This window comes from Quercus lobata, chromosome 7, assembly GCF_001633185.2.
Source record: "Quercus lobata isolate SW786 chromosome 7, ValleyOak3.0 Primary Assembly, whole genome shotgun sequence".
Taxonomy (NCBI): domain Eukaryota; kingdom Viridiplantae; phylum Streptophyta; class Magnoliopsida; order Fagales; family Fagaceae; genus Quercus; species Quercus lobata.
Window position 1 is genome coordinate 44,201,649 of NC_044910.1, and position 20,636 is coordinate 44,222,284.

Here is a 20,636-nt window from a genome sequence, read left to right on the forward strand (position 1 = left end):
GAGCATTTAATGCTCTGCTCTAGCAGCTAACATAGGAATATTTGGTTTGATTGTGGCAGACAGCAGCTGGATATTAGAGATATCATGAATATTCTATATATTGGAGGTTAAAGATAGTCAATCTGATTAGGCCATGTGTTTGAGTTGAATTTTAGCTGAAAATAGTAATGTAATAATATAATGAAGTTTCTAAATTTGTATAGGAACAACTAGAGGTTGAATGAATAGTTATTTTCTAAGCATTTAGATGGCTAGAGATATTGAGTATAAGTTTTAGGAAAAGAGCAATGGAGAGTTTTATCATCTTAAGTGCTATGTGATAAGAGATGCTTACCATATGTTACCCACTACACATAGACTCGTCAGAGTTCAAGAAGTTGGAGAAGACACGCCAAGCAACATGTTTCTTTTATCAACTTTAAACCACTAGACCTTTACTAAACATACCTCTTGGCCCTCCAAACCACGACTCCCAAAGTTTCCCCAAAGAGACTCATGAGCTTGGAGCGTAAGCCGAAGATGAGATGACATACCTTGGGTTATGTTGTCATTTTGTGTAAATGTGGGCTTTTGTTGGAGAAGCCGCTTTTCATGAGTGTGAGAGAGGTAAAATGGGACGTGAGCTTCAATTTATTTCTTGAGCCTAATCCATATATTGATGTTGTGGGGTTATAATCCCAATTGATAAAGAGGAAATGTGGACCATGAACCTACCTTTTGAAGTAAGGATCTTATGGGCCATGTGAGTCCAATCCATGAGATATAAGCTTATTTTGAGCTTTAAAGAGATTTACCCAAAAAAATCAATAATATGTTGATGTGGCATGGGTTGCCAATGAAATGGTGTCATGTGGGGCGAAAAAAGAGTCCTCAACAGTTGTGTACATGGGGGTAGGGGGAAGTATAAACATTGGGTAAGAACTTTGTATCTATTTACTATCTAGTGAAGAGTCTTTATACCATAGGTTTTTTGTTTTTAATTTTTGTCAATTTATGGTTTTAACCGCATTTCTTATATTTTAGGAATAAGAATAAGTTAATTAAAGGCGTAAATGCACTTTTGGTCCCTAAATATTGGACCGATTCTCGATTTGGTTCCTAAATTGATTTCGCTCCTCTGTCAATCCTTAATTTCAGAAAATCCTTTTTATTTAGATCCTTGCCGTCAACCTAGTAACGGAAAAATCTGAAGTGGCAAACGGAATGCACTGTATGCACAGTAAATGCTAACGTGACTAATAAAATAATATTAAAAAAATTGATTTGGCATTTTTTAAATGCCACGTCAGCATTTAAAATGCCACATTAGCATATAAATTAATAAAAAATAAAAACAAAAAAAATTTAATTTCTTGATTTTAATTTAAACTGGAAAAATTAAAAACAAAAAAGCTTATTTTCTTATTTTCTTTTTATTATTTTCGAAAGAAGAAGGGTAACATGTTCTTCATGTTCTTTGGGGTTGCCCAGAAATTAAAATAATCTAAGATTTTCTTCTCTTTTCTTATATTTTCTTAGCAAATAAACATGCACAAATTCATACAAAATCCCTATCCTCCACCGAAACCTCCAACATGAAGAAATCATCAAACCCACGTGAAAAAACTAACCCGGAAAAATCAACAAACCTCCAACCTAGAAAAATTATCAAACCCCAAAACCTCCAACCTAGAAAAATCATTAAACCTCCAACCCAGAAAAATCATCAAACCCCGAAACCTTCAACCTAGAAAAATCATCAAACCCCGAAACCTCCAACCCAGAAAATCTTCAAACCCACATGAAAAACCAAACCTAGAAATTTAAAACAAATCAACACCCACAAGGAAAAACAAACCCAGGTCAGACAGAGAGTGATCTAACTGGTTCTTTTCCCCACCCTCTTAGCAACCAAACACCAAAAAAAAAAAAAAAAATCATCATCTCCTTCAATTTCGTAACCCTTTACCAAACCCGATCTATGACCCACATGCCTCAACCTGGCGACGAAGCTCCGATGCGGTGACGCTGGTCTCGTGTGATGGAGGCGATGCACGTGCCGATCTACTTTGAGTGCTACGACGTGCACAACGACATGAAGAGAGTCCCCAAGGAATTCATGAACTCGATCAGGAAGAACAAGGTGGGTTTCTGGGTAGATAGAAGAAAGAGTGTTGTTTTATTTGGCCGTGGGTGTCTAGGTTTGGAGCTTGGTGTCTTTTGCAATGGGTCTCTCGGTTTGGAGCAGAGGGTTTGGAGTGGAGCAAATCAAAGAGAGAAATGGAGAGTGAGAGAATTCAAGGGGAAGAGAGAGATATTTGGGTTAGGTTTGTGAGTTTGGTTTTTTTTAGGCAAAAATGCAAAACTGACCCTCTAACTTTCAGTTTTTTTCATTTCAGTCTTTTAACTTTCAGTTTTGTCATTTCAGTCCTCTAACTTTCAGTTGTTGTCAATTTGGTATTCCGTTAAACTCCAGTTATGTCCTGCCGTTAATTGAGCCAAAACGTTGTCGTTTTGGCTTCTTTTTTTTTTTTTTAATTTGGAATTAAAAGAATATTAAAAATAAAACTGATATTAAAAATAAATAAAAAAATAAAAAAACATTTAGGGGAACCCACACTGTTCATAGAATCACTCACCATCACCAACTACAATGAAGACCTCTGCAATTGGATCCTCTCTCGCTTCAGCAGGTCCTTGAAAGAAGATCACCAACACATCTACGCAGTCATAGGCGACATCTCTCAAACTCTCAAAGACCAATCCCTCCCTTCCACGCCCACCGCCTACTTCGTAGCCGCTTGCTCCTCCTTGGACCGCCTCACCTCTGTCGCCACTGCCGGCCCAATCAGCAAGCCTCCTGTCCACGTCATCCAACCACTCCTCATCATTCTCCACCTCGTACTCCCCAGAATCTCCGCCGCTGTTCTCAACAAGGAGAGGCATCTCATTATATTGTTTTTTTTTGTGTGTTTTTTTTTTTAATATTAGTTTTTTTTTTCTTTTAATTTTGAAATTAAAAAAAAAAAAAATCAAAACGACGTTGTTTGACTCAATTAATGGCAGGTCATAACTGGGATTTAACGGAATACCAAATTGACAACAATTGAAAGTTAGAGAACTGAAATGACAAAACTGAAAGTTAAAGGATTGAAATGAAAAATACTAAAAGTTAAAGGGTCAGTTTTGGATTTTTTCCTTTTTTTTTTTTGTAATAAGTTCTTTTTTATTTAGTAGAGTATTAGGTTTTTTTTTTCCCCCTTTTTTTGTCTAAAAATTGGAAATTTTAATTTTTGTGATGTAATGCTAATTGACTAAGAAAATTTTAGAAAATTGTTATAAATTTTTTTATCAAATTTAAAAATTGATAAAGCTTTTTTGTTTTTAACTTTTTTAGTTTAAATTAAAATCAAGAAATTAAAAAAAAAAATTTATTTTTTTGTTATTTTATATGCTGATGTGGCATTTTAAATTCTGACGTGTCATTTAAAAAATGCCTAATCTAAATTTTTAAATTTTTTTATTAGCCACGTTAGCATTTACTGTGCACATAGTGCATTCCATTTGCTACCTCAGATTTTTCTGTTACTAGGTTAATGGCAGGGACCAAAATAAAAACGATTTTCTGAAATTAGAGACTAACCTAGGAGCAAAATCAATTTAAGGACCAAATCGAGAATCGGCCCAAAATGTAGGGACCAAAAGTGCATTTACGCCTTAATTAAATTAGGGGTATTTTTGGAAGTAAAAAATGTAACAACTAAATTTCTCAATCATCTTCACAATTGATGAGAAACATAATAGGTACTCCCCTAGGTCTTCACTAATTAAGTAATTAACCTACTTTTTCTTTTATGGAAATTAACCTTCCTGCCTCTCCAAAATTGGTTCCTGGTTTAGAACAATCTTTGATATTAAATTTAGGCTATTATTTGTTAAACACATATTACCATACACCTTTTTTTGAACTAAAATTGTGAATCGTACCTTCAACTCATAATTTCAATTCAAAAAAATAATGTTTGTAATAGATAACAGGCGTGTGTAATAAGTTTAGTCCTTAACTTTAACCCAATTGCTACACCAAAAGTTCCATTCTACAAAGATCTCATTCTTCCTTTTTTTTTCTTCTGTATGTGAATGCAATATTGACCAAACACTTGCTTGTTTTGCCATTTCCATCATCCTCTACCAAATCTCGAATGCATACTTCCCTCAAATTAATTAGATAAATTTTATTAAGCAAATTAACAACTTCGGTTAGTTGCTGCCTTGCTGGTGAACTTTTCTAAGTTAGCATATCACTTCCCCCTTAATTATATTAGAAAAGGGAATGTCTCAAATTGTCAAAGTCATGGTCTGGTTGTTAGAATAGGATCTCTTTATTTTCATTGAAAATGGAAAATGAGGTTAATGTTTATGATTTCATTTTATAGGTTTGGTGGTGTACAGACGTCATTTAAAATTTTAAATGACGTAACACTGAAAATACCTTTAAATTTATGATATTTAATTTAAAACATGAAATTGATTCATTTGAAATGAATACCTAATAGTTTGCCTCATTTATTAAGGAATGTGATACTTTAAGCTAGTGAAGATTTTCTTTTAAGTAAGTTTTATATTACAACAAAATTTCACAATTTGTTGAGGTGTCAAATTGTGATTAGTGCAATATCACTTTCATATATAACTATATATCTTCAACATTCATTTTATTGTAAACTAATCATAACATGTCACTTCAACAATCGTGAAATGTATTGTGTCAGTAGACTTATTGTTTAGATTAATTCTTAATGAATCTCATTGTGGGTACTTGCCCCGCCATTAAGCAGTGTTTGTCCGCTTTGGGGAGCCAAGCCCTCACGGATTTGTCACGAAGGGGTGGGAGTCCAGGATCTTCACCATTTTTGGCTTTACACCTTTGTCCCACATCGCCTAAGTAACCCTCCCACTCATGCTTTATATGCCCTTGGAGCTTGCATGAGTAGTCCCTTCGTGACAAATCCGTGAGGGCTTGGCTCCCCAAAGCGGACAAACACTGCTTAATGGCGGGGCAAGTACCCACAATGAGATTCATTAAGAATTAATCTAAACAATAAGTACCCACACTCATCTTTTGATATTTTTTATCTTCTTCAAACTTCAAAAAGTACTTTCGTGAAGTGGCTGGAGGGGATCAGAAACATGATAACAATATCATTGGTCCAATTGGTAAAACAATTTAATTTAAATTGGCACTAAGAAGGTATTAGATTTTGTGGAAAAAAAAATGATTATTATAATTTTAATATTTGGTTAAATTATTGATGACATGATTTTAATCTATTTTTTGAAAAGAACATTTCAAACTGAATAGATTAACAATTCCATGACAAAATTACCTTCAAAATTCTAGAGTATCTTAGTTCATATTAACACCAAAGAGGGAGTAGGGACAAAAAGAAGGCTGGGACGAAGGCATAAATTGCTATCATCGATCAAGATATATAGTTGATCTACGCAGTCATATTTATGCATAATGATATATAGTTGATGCATGCAGTCATATTTATGCATTATGCACAACATTCCACATGGTACCTACTGGAAGCGATTCAGGCAACTCTGTGATAATTATTGGTTTTCATCTAAGGGTTCGTTTGGGTACAGCTGAAAACTGAAAAGTGAAAATACTGTAGCAAAATAATTTTTAAATGTGTGAATAGTGCTGTGGGATCCATTTTTAGTGAAAAAGTTACTGAAAAGTGAGGTTTGTAGATCCCGTGAACAGTACACGGGACCCACTGGTGTGCACAGAAATGTCAAAAATCACGGCTCAACAATGCGTGAACAGTGCACTTGTCCCCTAAAAGAGAGCAAAATGCAAAACGCAAACACAAGTTCATCCGGATCCAAACGCTCACTAAGTCAAGCACTGGCGGATCAATATTTATTATTAGTATCTTTCTACTGACAATTTTAAATTATTTTGTGAAAAGTATTGTAACTCTAAACTTATTAAAATAAAATCTATTGCTAAGGTTTGAATTACACTCTCTAGGGATGGAAGGACCACATTATCGTGTTTGCAAAGTTTGTGGATGAAATTGACAAAATCCAAATTTTCTGATATCAAAATGACATTGAACAAATTACCCAATAATATCTACAACATCTCCCATATTCCTTTTCTTTTTCTTTTTCTTTTGAGAAACAAACACACACATAGGGGAGAGGGAAAGAGATTCTAACACAAAGGTACACCACAACTCCACTCAAATTACTGGAAAATGGGTCATCTTTTAAGAACTATTTTCTATAAAACTATTAAATTTTCTTATGTTTGGTAGCAACTTTAAATGAGTGAAAAAACAATCTCTTAACTTTCTTTATTTAGTTGTTATGAAATAGAGTTGTTTTTCAAAAAAAAAAAAATTACTGGGAAACAATCATTAAAAATAAACTATACTTTTTCTATTGACTATATTTTTCTTTTAACTCTTTTTTTTTAAGCTACCAAATACCAGAAAACACAAAAATCTATCATTACGCAGAGTTTTCCATCTAAACAAAGAGGTTAAAGGGTTTTACATTTTTTCACTTATGTATAATTAAAAGTTTTTTTCTTTACTTTAACCTTTTAACATATAGAAAGAATTTGATTATCATATTTTTAAAAGGTAGTACAATTCAAACATTAGGCCGAATTTATTTTCCATCCTACTATATCTCTCTCCCATGATTTGAGGAGACGTGAGGCTTATCAGTTATCACTTTCCTAATACTACGTCCAATCGCATTAAGTCTTATCAATAAGTTCTTTGCATTCATCAGGGAAAAAAAAAATCAAGTTCCTTGTTTTTCTTTCATACAGTACACTGTACAGCCACTACTGCATGCATTCCATAACCAACTGATTATATTTCCACGTTTTTTATACTAAGATTCGAAGTCAGTAACATCCTACCAACCTCATCGATGAGGCTTTTTTTTTTTTTTTTTTTGGTCATAACTTTTCATTTATAACCAAATTTTTTATAACACTTCTTCACACATCGTAAAATGTTATAGAATTACCAATTCATAATATATATAGTTGATATACGATACACAGTATAATTCAATTAAAAAAATAGTATATAAATTTTGTTCATAGACTTACAATTTTGACAAGAAAGTGCCTGACAATTAAGAGAGGAACATGTATTTTTTTTTTTTTTTTAATAAAAGGAACATGGGGTGGTTTTGGTTATGTACATGGGGGTAGGGGGAAGTTTATTTGTGTGTGATAAACATTGGGTAAGAATTTTGTATCTATTTACTATCTAGTGAAGAGTTATTATACCATAAGTTTTTTGTTTTTAATTTTTGTCTATTTATAGTTTTAACCTCATTTCTTACGTCTTAAGAATAAGAATAAGTTAATTAAATTAAGGGTATTTTTATTAGTAACAAAAGGTAACAACTAAATTTCTCAATTCTCTTAATATATAGAGATGATAATGTCTTTGCAACTAGCTAACACTTGAACAAATTCCAAAATCAACTGATGAGAAACCTAATAGGTACTTCCCTAGGTCTTCACTAATTAAGTAATTAACCTACTTTTTCTTTTATGGAAATTAACCTTCCTGCCTTTGCAAAATTGGTTCCTGGTTTAGAACAATCTTCAATATTAAATTAAGGGTATTATTTGTTACTCACATATTACCGTACACACATTTTTTTGAACTGAAATTATGAATCGTACTTTCAACTTAGGATTTCAGTTCAAAAAAAAAAAAGTGTGTAACAGCTGACATGGGCGTATGTCATTGGTTTTATCCTTAAGTTTAACCCAATTGCTACGCCAAAAGCTCCATTCAACAAAGATCTCATTCTTCCTTTTTTTCTTCTGTATGTGAATGCAATATTGACCAAAAACTTGCTTGTTTTGCCATTTCCATCAACCTCTACCAAATCTCGAATACATACTTTCCTCAAATTAATTAGATAAATTTTATTAAGCAAAGTCATGTTTGGTAATGATGTTTAAACAATGAAAATTGTTATTTAAACACCACAACACGTATTTTCACACACTTTTTCACTCATACGTATTTCCACAAAACTTAAACAACGTTACTAGAAATCTCTTACCAAACGGCCCCTAACAACTTCGGTTAGTTGTTGGTGAACTTTTCTAAGTTAGCATATCCCTTCCCCCTTAATTATATTAGAAAAGGGAATGTCTCAATTGTCAAAGTCATGGTCTGGTTGTTAGAATAGGATCTCTTTATTTTCATTGAAAATGGAAAATGAGGTTAATGTTTAAGATTTTATTTTGTAGCAATTTGTTTCAAAAAAATATTTCATATTATAGATTTGATGGTCTACAGACGTCATTTAAAATTTTAAATGAAGTAGTGAATATACTTTTAAATTTATAATATTTAATCTGAAACATGTAATTGATTCATTTCTAATGAATATCTAGTTATTTGGCTCATTTATTAAGGAATGTGATACTTTAAGCTAGTGAGGATTTTCTTTTAGGTAAGTTTTATATTAGTGCAATATTACTTTCTAATGTGACTATCTTTGACATCAAATTTTCTTTACACTAATCAATGTAATCATAACACGTCACTTCAACAATTATGAAATGAATTGTGTTATTGGACATATTGTTTAGATTAATTCTTAATGGACATTATCTTTGATTTTTTTTTTTTTTCTGAAACTAACAAAAGTACTAGTATTTTTTAGAATAACTGAAAAGTACTTTCACCTTAAAAGCACGATAACAATATCATTGGTTCTATAAGGACGCAATTTGATTCCCCAGCCCAAAAGATATATGGACCTTGGCCCAAAAAACCCCAAAACAATGAATTTATAGAGGATGAGTTAGAAATCTAGGCTCTAATGAGTTGGATAGTTATTATCGTAGATTCAAATGACAATAAAGTAAGAACAGACAGGTTATATTTAAAGAAGGTCGCCTTCGGCACGGTCCGAGGAGATCAATTCTTGTATGTCTTCCGGATTAGGTTACCAATCTGGTTCATATTGCTGCCGTCCTTTCTTTCTCCATTTTTCTGGATCCCCCACTATCAGGGTCTCTCCTCTATTTTATACTATCCTCTTCCTCCTATTTCCACCTTCCACGTGTAGATTTAGATTGATAACTTTGATACTTGTCCCATCAGCCCCTCCCTAAAGTCTTTGGGAGTAACTGTAAGGCTGAAAAGTATGGTTCAGTCAGCTGCAGAGCATTCAATGCCATGGTAGCAGCCTTATCTTAGATATTTTATAGCCCTCCTTTGTCCTGTTCCTTCTTAATACTTATCCTCTTCCCTGGAATGGTCCAGATTGTTGCTCTTGATGGCAAACTATGCTCTCTGTCCTCGGCCTTGCCCAGCCAAGGAAAGATTCTTCCTCGTTTTCCCCCCGGGGTGGCTCTGATCGAATTCCATTTCTTCCCTCATTGGCACAGCCCCTTATGGAAGTGTTTATCGTCCTCGGATTGGGCCCTTGGCCCAACATATATATAGATATAGGCTCCCTGGCCTTTCACCCCTACAGGTTCAATTGGTGAAATAATTTAATGTATATTGGCACTAAAAAGGTATTAGATTTTGTGAAAAAAAAATTATTATTATTATTTTAATTTATGGTTAAATTATTGAGGACATGATTTTAATATATTTTTTAAAATGAACATTTCAAAATGAACGAATAGATAAACAATTTGATCACAAAATTACCTTCATAATTCTAGGGTGTCTAAATTCATATTAACACCAAATAGGGAGTAGGGACACAAAGAAGGTTGGGACAAGGACGAAAGTCACGAAACTGCTATTATCAATCAATATATTTAACGTATGCAGTCATATTTATGCGTTATGCAAAACATTCCATTTGGTACCTACTGGAAAATTCATGCAATTCTAGGGTGTCTAAATTCATATTAACACCAAATAGGGAGTAGGGACAAGGACGAAAGTCACGAAACTGCTATTATCAATCAATATATTTAACGTACGCAATCATATTTATGCGTTATGCAAAACATTCCATTTGGTACCTACTGGAAAATTCATGCAATTCTAGGGTGTCTAAATTCATATTAACACCAAATAGGGAGTAGGGACAAAAAGAAGGTTGGGACAAGGACGAAAGTCACGAAACTGCTATTATCAATCAATATATTTAACGTATGCAGTCATATTTATGCGTTATGCAAAACATTCCATTTGGTACCTACTGGAAATTCATGCAATTCTTTTTCTTTTCTTTTTTGGGTCTTTTTGGGTCTGGAACTGGGTCAGTAGGAGGATGCAACTCTTTCATAATTATTGGTTCTTATTTAAGCCTAACATTAGCGCTTCAATTTATCATTTACCATGAATATATTTCTATTGACAGTTTTGAGATACTTTGTGAAAATTACTGTGACTCTAAAACTTATTTGAAATAAAATCCATCAGTTTTGAGATATTTTGTGAAAATTACTATGACTCTAAAACTTATTGAAATAAAATCAACCGCAAAGGCTTGAATTACACCCTCTAGGATGGAAGGAACACTTTGTATTGTTCACAGCATCTTTTTAAACATTGTGGTGTTTGCAAAGTTTGTGGATGAAATTTACAAAATCCAACTTTTATTGTATCGAAATTGCATTGACAATTACCCAATAATTTAAAGAGTGTTACTTTTTTACTTGTATAATTAAGTTTTTCTCTTTACCTTTAACTGTTTATAACATACAGAAAGAATTTGATTATCCTATTTTTAAAAGGTAGCACAATTTAAAGTTTTAAAAATTTTGGCCAAATTTATTTTCCATCCGACTTTCTATCTCTCCTATGTCTTGAGGAGACGTGAGGCTATCAAGCTCCTATATTATGCCCAATTATATTAAGTCTTATCAAGTTCTTTGTATTTATTTCATAAGTACAGTGTACATCAGTACATCCACTCCTGAATGCATTCCAAACCCAACTTATTCTATTTCCACCATTTTTTGTACCAAGATTCCAAGTCGGTGAGTTCCAAGTCGGTAACATCACATGATAATGACTCCACAATTGACACTCGAGCAAATTCCAAATTCGACCGATGAGAAACCTAATAGGTACTTCCTTAGGTCTTCACTAATTAAGTAATTAAATGTTCAATTCAACAAAGATTTCATTCTTCCCTTCTTCTTCTTCTGTAGGTGAATGCAATATTGACCACACATTTGCTTGTTTCACCATTTCTATAACCTCTACCAAATCTCGAATACTAGCTTCCCTCAAATCAATTAGATAATCTCCAGATCATTCAATATTGGAGATGGACCAACAAGTCCTATTAACGTGGCTTTTGGACATTTGCTCATACATTTTCCAAGGAAAGCCGAGGTATAGAGCCACATGCTGCGTCTTCTATATATCTAGTTACATCAGTGAGCAGCTTATCTCGATAAAACAACCAAACAAAACCAGAATTCTAAGATTAAATTTCTGAACATTTTCTATGTCGGCTGTAAACGTGAGTGATGAAGTCGGAGATCCACATTGACTAATAATGCTATGAGTGAGTGGGTAATATCATATAGTTGGGTCCCTATGGATAATACCCTGGTGAAGGAAAGAAACTCTCATCGGGAAAGGGGGAGCTAGTAGGTAAAACTTGTTCATAGTCTATAGAGAGGTAATAACTTACACATGAGAGGAAGATTGTTAGGTATACATGTGAAAATGAAGTCTCAAACTTATAAATTTAAACTTTTTCGGAAAATGATGTTCTTGTATTTTATATTAACATCTCATTAATTGGAATCTCCCCCAAGATTCTCTAATACAATTGTTGATGGGGCTTGGAGTTGAGGTACTAGTACTGATATCTAAACATATTAGAAGAAAATGCATGTGTCGGTTTTTTATTTTTTAGGATAGCAAGTTCTTCAATTAATTCAAATACATAATTATATTAAATTTAATTATCTTTAAAAAATATAAAATTATTTGTATTTTATTGGTCTACATTACCATGTATTGGAATTTAATTTGAAAATTTGAGACACGATGCCTAAGTAGCTTTTCCTAATTTTTGTAATTTTTCTTGTACCAATCTATCACAACGAGAGCCATGCAAAACAATGGAAACAATATTTGATTTTATTGATATTTGAATTTTTTAATATATTGATGATTTTACACAAGCACATTACAAATTTACAATAGTAGTATAACACAAATACAACAAAATAGTACTCTTCTAAGTACTACCACCTCCCAAATTTTCACAAGCACGTAAGAAATACGAATCTAGACCTGTGGTGGCTTATCATGGGCCGGAGATTGGGCTTGGAATGGAGCAGGGACGGAACTAAGCTTGGGCTTTGGCGGGCAATGGCCCCCCCTAATTTTTTAAAAAAAGTATATATATATACATAGGTATTAATTTTAGTAATTTTGTTTTTTAAATTACACTTTACCCCCTAACAATATCAATAATTCTTTTAAGAGTAATAATATAGTCACAAACTTTTTTACAATATTTTTACAAAGTGTTAAGATAGCAAATTCTTATTGATTTATATCTGAGCTCATTACTTTTGTTATTTTTTTACTTACCAATAACACTCACCACATCATTAATTTATAAAACAAGTTTGCATCGTTCACGTTTTTCTCTTTTTAAAGGTCATAAAAAAAAAATTATAGATCTAAAATTTAAAACAAAATATACAAGTCCAAAAACATTAGCGCAACAACAAAAATTACTAATGGCAAAACTAAAAAAAAAAAGTCCAACCTATAAATTTTATCCAAAACAAACAATCTGGCCCTTTAAAAAAAAATTAAGCAAAATAATTTTGTCCTTACTTAATGGCAAACAAACACACACACACAAAAAAAAGCGCTGGAGGCTAGAGTTACCGCACACCCCCTAACTCCAGGCCATAATTCTGAGGACCTGGAGGGCCATAAATCTGAGGACCAGCTTCGTTTCGACCATGGTCCCAACCACGACGGTAACATACAAATCCTACGATCACAAGTAACACTATCATCACTGGCAAGGAGAACTCAATGTAGCCATGTGCTTCGATCGTACTTCTGCATTGACAGCATCGTGGTGGGATCGTACTTCTGCATTGACAGCATTGTGGTGGGATCGTATTTCTGCATTTTCATGAAAGATACAAATTGCTCAGTCAACAGTTTCAAATTATATCAACATAAATATGGGAAAAAATATATATATATATCAACATAAACATGAAATCAAAAAAGAAATCATAGCTTGTCACTTCATACTTGGGTTATATTTGCATAATTAAAAAAAAAAAAAAATTTCTTATAAAGGCAATAGGTTTTTGGCAATATTTATGTAGAGCATAGGTAGCAAGGGGTGTATACAATTCGGTTCGATCGATTTTGGAGAGGTTTTTTGCACCACGTCTAAAGGATGCAGTTTCACCCTTGACCGCACCTCACTTTTGGAAGGCAAGAACCGGTCTACACAAGTTGTGGTTAATTTTGGCAGCTCGGTGCAGTTCGTTCAGTTATATGGGCTGGACTTTTAAAAATTACCATTGTAAATAAACTATAACTAAAACACAGTCATACACTAATTTTAATAACATATTAGTAAACAAAAACCATACACACAGCTTACTCTGTGCTAAAATCACAACAACAAAATAATCAACTAAAACCATAATAGCATGATATAATAAACCAAAATCACTACAGTATAATCAATCAATAGCATGATATAATAAACTAAAATCACAATAGTATGATCAATCAATAGGATAATCAACAAATAAATTTACAATCTTTGAACCCTTCAAACAAAATCAAACAGCATAGAAAAAAAAATCAAACATTAGTGAACTCAAAAAAAAATTATAAATAGTATGAGAAAATATCCAGGAACTCTTTAAGCCTTTGAGGTTTAGTCATTTAGAGCATTCACAGCAGTGGTGCTATATTGCTATATTTTAGCTTTTCAGACACTAAAAACTTGTTGCAGCAATGGAGCTAAATCTAAAAATTTTAGCTCCATTGCTACAGTGCACTGCTCATAAGAGCCAAAAATATAAATATATATATATATATATATATTTTGCCTTGCTCCTTTTTTATTCTTTCTTTTCACACCGTGCCTCTCTCTCTCTCATTCACTCTCATCTCATCTCTGAAACTTATCTCTCTCAAGCTCACTCTATCAACTCCGGTCTCTCAACTCCAGTCTGAAGCTCATCGAAGCTCACCCACGCCGCCTTCAATCATACACGCCTAAACCTCTTATCTCTTCCTCACTTTCAGATTATCTCTCTACTTCCTTTTCTCTTCTTTCTCTCATTCTCTCTTCTTCCTTTTCTCTTTTCTTCGAATCGGCATTGGGTTTGTGCAGTGGGTTTGTGTAGTGGTGGACGGGTTGCGTAGTGGGTTTGTGTGGTGGTGGTTTTTTGTAGTGGTGGACTAGGCTTGTGTAGTGGGTTTGTGCAGCTAGGGTTGGTGTGGTGGATGGCCGTGGGTGGTGAATCGTGGAGACTTGGTGGTTGCTGGGTTTGGTGTTGGCTAGATTTCAGTTCCAATATTGAATCGATGTGGGTCCCTTTGGTGGTGGCTGGATTTGAATCGGTGGTGGTTGTTTGGGTGTTGGCTGGGTTGTTGAATCGGTGGTGGCTATGGGTTTTTGAATCGATGTGGGTTGGGTTTGAATCGTTAGTTTTAGGTTCATTTGATTTGAGTTTATTTGTTGGTTTTGGGGTGATTTTGGAATGTGTCTGTGTTTATTTTGGGTTGGTGGTTTTTTTTTTTCCCCCTGCTGTGGACTGGTGGTGGTGGTGGTGGTGGCTGTGTCTTATGGTAAAGATGGTTGTGGTTGGTGTTTTGGATTTTTTTTGGATAGTGGGATATATTATTTTATTGTAGTGATTATATTATTTTATTGTGATATTTATATTATTTTATTGTGTTGAAAGCTAAAATAAATCCACTGCTGCAGCATGTGTGTAGGTAAAATAAATAAAGTAATTTTTGGTGGTGCTAAATAGCTAAAATTATAGATTCACTATTGTGGATGCTCTTACTAGGCTAAAGCTGAATCTCTTAAATTACCCTTGAAATTCCAAGAAAATAAAAAAAAAAAAAAAAAAAAAAAAAAAAAAAAAAACTAAACTAAAATTAGAATCAACAAGAAACATTCAGCAAATTCAAAATAAAACCAAAAAAATTAGGGGTTAGGGTTACCAAAGACAGAACTATATAGTGGCAGAGCCACGGTGGAGAACGGAGATGATAAAGAGACTGAATGAGAGGAAAGTCTTTCTTTGTGAGAGGGAGACTGAGAATCAGAGACGAGTCTTGATGAGAGTGTGAGACTGAGAGCTTGTGTTCTTAAAGAGTAGAAGGTTAGGTCATAGGTGGGACAGGGAGCCTAAGATTGAGAATTTAAGAGGGAAAAATTACTGTTTGCTCGATGGGATAAGGGTATGGAAAAAAAATTATGTGACTGAGGGCAAAAGATTAGAGAAAAATGGTTAGGTGGGAGCCTGAGAATCTAAGATTGAGAAGGAAACTTTAGAGGGTGTTTGGATTGGAAATATCTCAAAACTCAAAACTCAAAAACATTACTTATTTCTCAAAACTCTATCTCACTCAAAACCCAAAACTGAAAATTTTTGTTTGGCTCCAATTAGGCCTGTTCAGGATCTGACCGGCGCCAATGAAACCGACCAGTGCCAAACCAATCCGACCATTTCCAAGCCTCTCCGTATGTATCCGGCGCAGTGACCGGTGGCGATATGGGCAAACCGAGGACGACTGGTGCGGCGAGCGGTGGCTATTTTGCATTGCAACAAGAAACCGCACTGCCCCGGTATGTATATATATATATATATATATATATATATACACAATACACTATGATTTAAAATATATGTATTAGTGTAAAGAGAAGAAAACTGAAAGTTGGAAAGCTAGACATGAAAACTAAAAGCAAGGTAGAAGAAGAACAAGGAAACGACGCTGGGTAAGTTAAGAAAAAAAGTTAGTTTTTTTTTTTTTTTTTTAATATATAATATGCCACTAAACGACGTCGTTTTAGTGCCTGATATTAAATTTTAATACCAACTCCAAAACGATGTCGTTTTATCATCAGATTAAAAATAATAATAATAATATAAAATAAAATAAAAACTATTATAAGCTACTAACGACGACGTTTTAATTTTAAACCCTAGGATTATTTACCCATCTCCTCTCTCTCTCCCTCACTCTCGTCAATCTCCCTCTCTCAGACTCCCAGTCCCAAAAAAATCTTCAGTTCTTCATAGCTCCTCTCTCTCTCTCTCGCCTCAACTTCCATAAGTTTCTAGTGATGTTCTGACTTCAGAGTTAAAATGCTTCTCCTTAAAAATGCAATGCTTTCTACTAGGTTTGTTTATGTAATTTATTTTCAATGGTGTTTATTTGATCTTTTATGGGTCTGGTCTAGTTTTTTATTTGGGTTTTTTGTGATTGGAAATTGGTTGTGTTTGAGAAAATATCATGAATTTGTTTGTAGTTTTTTTTTTTTTTTTATATATAGAATATTTGGGTTTTTTTAATGAGCATGAAGGCCGAGGATGGCCTACGGTGCGTGTTATCTGAAGGGAACACACTTTTTCGACTGCGGTGGTATGATTGCCGGGCTCTCTCCTCGTTCTGCCCGCTGGCCTATTGGGATAGCAGCCTTCGGGCTTTGCCAGTCCTTATTTTCTAATAAAGAATTCTGTGGGGTTGTTAATTGCATTGTGTTTGGTACCTGAAAAAATGAGAAATTAACCGAACTAACCGTACCGAACCAGTATCTTGCACCGCACCTTATGTAGACCGGTTCCTAACCATCCACAGATGAGGTGCGGTTAGGGATGAGGAAAACCCGCCCCTGTAGGTGCGGTGCAAAAAAGCCTTCCAAAACCGGCCGCATCGCACCGTGTACCGCCCTAGCTCCAATATCTCAAAACCGTGCCCAACATCTCAATACTCAATTTTTTCACTTTTGGTGGAGCCCACGGATTGCACAGAACCTCAAGTTTTATAGAATTACAATACAAAGTTACAAAATAAAAGTGATGACTCAATCTAATCCAAGAGAAAGAATAAACCCAGTTGTACACTATGTTATTAGAAAGAAAGCAGTCACTCTTGTCAAGAAGAAATGACCATAGATATTGAATTTATAATAAAGCACACACAGAGTCCTTCAAGTGATTATAAATGAGTGCTTCAAAATATGAAATTTCTAATTAACCATCAATATAAAGAAAAGAAGGGAGACAGAAGCAACGAAATGGCAAACAAAATCAATTAAACACAAACAAAGAAGGGAGTAATAAACCATCAATTAAAGACTCAGCACACACAATGGCAAACAAAGTCACAAAAAGATGGGATTTTTAGCATAAACCAATGCTGACCCATATAATAACCCATAACATATACCCAAATCAAAGTTTCTCAGTCCACATTTCATCATAGAAAAAGTCGATTATTTTACAAAACCCATCAGACACAAATTTCATTATTTTACAAAACCCATCAATGTTTAGAGAAATTGAAAAAAACATTGAAACACAAACAAAATCAAAACAGAGCGCCTGAACAAAAACTTTGAAATACAAACATTGAAATTTAGAGGAACACAATGTGTGAATAGTGTCATGGGATCTAGTTTTAAAGTTTCTTTTTTTGCTGAAAAAAGTATATAAGGGTCCCATGAACAGTGCACTGGGCCCACTAAAAACATTGAATGCTGAAAACTTTCAGTTTTCAACGTTATCCAAATGTGCACCTAATAGGTACTCCCCTAGGTCTTCAATAATTAAGTAATTAACCTACTTTTTCTTTTATGGAAATTAACCTTCCTGCCTTTGCAAAATTGGTTCTTGGTTTAGAACAATCTTTGATATTAAATTTAGGGTATTGTTTGTTACTCACATATTACCATACACACATTTTTTTGAACTGAAATTGTGATTCGTACTTTCAACTCAGGATTTCAATTCAAAAAAAAAAAAGTGTGTAACAGCTAATAGGGGCGTATGTCATTGGTTTTATCCTAAAGTTTAACCCAATTGCTATGCCAAAAGTTCCATTCAACAAAGATCTCATTCTTCCTTTTTTTCTTCTGTATGAATGCAATATTGACCAAACACTTGCTTGTTTCGCCATTTCCATTAACCTCTACCAAATCTCGAATACATACTTTACTCAAATTAATTAGATAAATTTATTAAGCAAATTAGGTCCTATTTGGTAATGATGTTTAAACAACGAAAATTGTTATTTAAATATCATAACACATATTTTCACACACTTTTTCATCTACACGTATTTCTACAAAACTTAAACAACGTTACTAGAAGTCTCTTACCAAACAACCCCTAACAACTTCGGTTAGTTGCTGGTGAACTTTTCTAAGTTAGCATATCACTTCCCCCTTTATTATATTAGAAAAGGGAATGTCTCACATTGTTAAAGTCATGGTCTGGTTGTTAGAATAGGATCTCTTTATTTTCATTGAAAATGGAAAATGAGGTTAATGTTTAAGTTTTCATTTTATAGCGATTTGTTTCAAAAAAAGATTTCATATTATAGATTTGATGGTGTATAGACGTCATTTAAAATTTTAAATGAAGTAGTAGTGAATATACTTTTAAATTTATAATATTTAATCTGAAACATGTAATTGATTCATTTCTAATGAATATCTAGTTATTTGGCTCATTTATTAAGGAATGTGATACTTTAAGCTAGTGAGGATTTTCTTTTAGGTAAGTTTTATATTAGTGCAATATTACTTTCTAATGTGACTATCTTTGACATCAAATTTTCTTTACACTAATCAATGTAATCATAACATGTCACTTCAACAATCATGAAATGAATTGTGTTATTGGACATAATGTTTAGATTAATTCTTAATGGATATTATCTTTTGATTTTTTTTTCTTCAATCTTTCAAAGTGTCCTTTTTTTTTTTTTTTTTTTTTTTTGAAACTAACAAAAGTACTAGTATTTTTTAGAATAACTGAAAAGTACTTTCGCCTTAAAAACACGATAACAATATCATTGGTTCAATTGGTGAAATAATTTAATGTATATTGGCACTAAAAAGGTATTAGATTTTGTGAAAAAATTTATTATTATAATTTTAATTTATGGTTAAATTATTGAGGACAAGATGTTAATATATTTTTTAAAATGAACATTTCAAAATGAACGAATAGATAAACAATTTGATAACAAAATTACCTTCATAATTCTAGGGTATCTTAATTCATATTAACACCAAATAGGGAGTAGGGACAAAAAGAAGGTTGAGACAAGGACGAAACTGCTATTATCAATCAATATATTTAACGTATGCAGTCATATTTATGCATTATGCATAACATTCCATTTGGTACCTACTGGAAAATTCATGCAATTCTTGTTGTTGTTGTTGTTTTTTTTTTTTTTTTTTGAGTCTGGAACTGGGTTGGTAGAAGGATGCAACTCTGTCATAATTATTGGTTTTCATTTAAGCTCAACATTAGCGCTTCAATTTATCATTTACTGTTAATATCTTTCTATTGACAATTTTGAAATACTTTGTGAAAATTACTGTGACTCTAAAACTTATTTGAAATAAAATCCATCAGTTTTGAGATATTTTGTGAAAATTACTTTGACTCTAAAACTTATTGAAATAAAACCAACCTCAAAGGCTTGAATTACACCCTCTAGGATGGAAGGAACACTTTGTATTGTTCATAGCATCTTTTTAAACATTGTGGTGTTTGCAAAGTTTGTTGATGAAATTTACAAAATCCAACTTTTATTGTATCGAAATAGCATTGACAATTACCCAATAATTTAAAGAGTTTTACTTTTTTACTTGTATAATTAAGTTTTTCTCTTTACCTTTAACTGTTTATAATATATAGAAAGAATTTGATTATCATATTTTTAAAAGGTAGCACAATTTAAAGTTTTAAAATTTACGCCAAATTTATTTTCCATCCTACTTTCTGGGGCGGTTTGGATCCCACGTTTCTGCGTTGCGTTTTCTGCTATGCGCGTTTTTTTTTTTTTTTTTTTTTTTTTTTTTTTTTTTTTTTGCTGCTTCATCACACCTTTTGACTAAGTCAGCAGTGAACAACGTACATCAGTACATCCATTACTGAATGCTGAATGCATTCCAAACCCAACTTATTCTATTTCCACAATTTTTTGTACCAAGATTCCAAGTCAGTAACATCACATGATAATGTCTCCACAACTAAGTGCTAACACTCGAGCAAATTCCAAATTCGACAGATGAGAAACCTAATAGGTACTCTTTTATGTCTTCACTAATTAAGTTATTAAATTTGGGGTAGTGTTTGTTACACATACACTGTTACACAATTTTTTTTTATAATTGAAATTGTAAATCGTATCTTCAACTTATGATTTTAGTTTAAAAAAAAAGTGTGAGTGTAATAAGTTTTATCCTTAAGTTTAACCCAATATTATTGCTACGCCAAATGTTCAATTCAACAAAGATCTCATTCTTCCCTTCTTCTTTTGTATGTGAATGCAATATTAACCACACATTTGCTTGTTTCACCATTTCTATAACCTCTACCAAATCTCGAATACTAGCTT